Genomic DNA, 1,156 nt, shown 5'->3' on the forward strand with positions numbered 1-1,156 from the left:
CCCCCCCCCCCGCGGTGGCCCCCGTGCTCTGGAACTGCGGCTCAGCTTTTGTTCTTGTCTGGCTAACGCCGGCTTCAGCATTTCCCCAAACATCGCCCTACCAGGCCCCGGGCCGCAGGGGTTCAGCGCAGCGCTGCAGCCCGAGTTCGATCCCGGCCAGCGGGGACCCGGGCACGGCAGAGCCCACAGTCCCCCGCTGCCCCTCAGCCGGGGGTCTCAGTGGACCCGCCTGTTCTCCCGACTCTGCCTCTGGGGGGTCCTCTCACCCCTGCACCCCAGTTCTTGTACGTATAACTAAATCTTAAAAAGATGTATTACCTGTGGGACCCGCCATCCCGGAGGAAGCTGGGCGGTGACTGCCTGGGTGCCCGACACCAGGTTCACACGGAGCGTCGCACGTCCACGGCCAAGACAGGAGCAGGACTGACCTGGCCCTCGTCCACACCCTGCCCCATGGGAGGCCCCCGTGCAGGTCCGGGCGGGAGCCCCCCGGAACTGAGCCCTGAGGCCCAGCTGGGGAGCTGGGGAGGGGCTGGAGCGGGTCCTGCTCCCATCTGCAGCCCGCGCAGGCCACGCAAGGCCACGCACAGGCCACGCAAGGCCACGCACAGGCCACGCACAGGCCACGCACAGGCTGTGGCCTGAGCTACAGGCCCGATCCCGGGGTTGGGGCCGCGGGCTCCAGCCCACACCTGCTGCCTGCGCTCCCAGACCCGCTCAGGGGCGTCCCCTAACCGTGCACCCCCGGGGAGGGTTTACCTGAGCCCCTTAGGTTTGCTGACAGCCTGCGCCCCGCCCTCGGCAAGCCGGTCAGAAAGCGGCGGCGGCCTTCCCTGGGCAGCGCTGTGGCCGGTCTCTTCGTCCAGAGGGGTGTGAGTGTCCACTTGCTGGGCAGCCACAGGGCCCCAGAGGACTGCGTGTGCACAGCTGGCACTGTTCCTGGGCTGCCTTCACTGCGCCCCAATGAGTGTGGGGCTCCCCAGAGTGTGGGGCCCGGATGAGGGGGCTCCCCCGTGAGTGCCCCCCCAGTGAGTGTGGGGCTCTCAGGAGCGGGGGCCCCGAAGAGGGGGCTCCCCCATGAGTGCCCCCCCGTGATGTGGGGCTCCCAGGAGCGGGGGCCCCAAAGAGGGGCTCCCCCATGAGTGCCCCCCCGTGA

At 69.8% G+C, this 1,156-nt stretch overlaps 1 protein-coding gene across 1 annotated transcript in view; it reads left to right on the forward strand.

Annotated features, from left to right (window-relative positions):
- Positions 1-1,156, forward strand: part of CRYAA (crystallin, alpha A) — an 8,931-nt gene that overhangs the window by 2,097 nt on the left and 5,678 nt on the right. The window lies entirely within an intron of this gene.

This window comes from Condylura cristata, unplaced genomic scaffold (genome assembly GCF_000260355.1).
Source record: "Condylura cristata isolate star-nosed mole 26May11 unplaced genomic scaffold, ConCri1.0 scaffold00003, whole genome shotgun sequence".
NCBI classification, from domain to species: domain Eukaryota; kingdom Metazoa; phylum Chordata; class Mammalia; order Eulipotyphla; family Talpidae; genus Condylura; species Condylura cristata.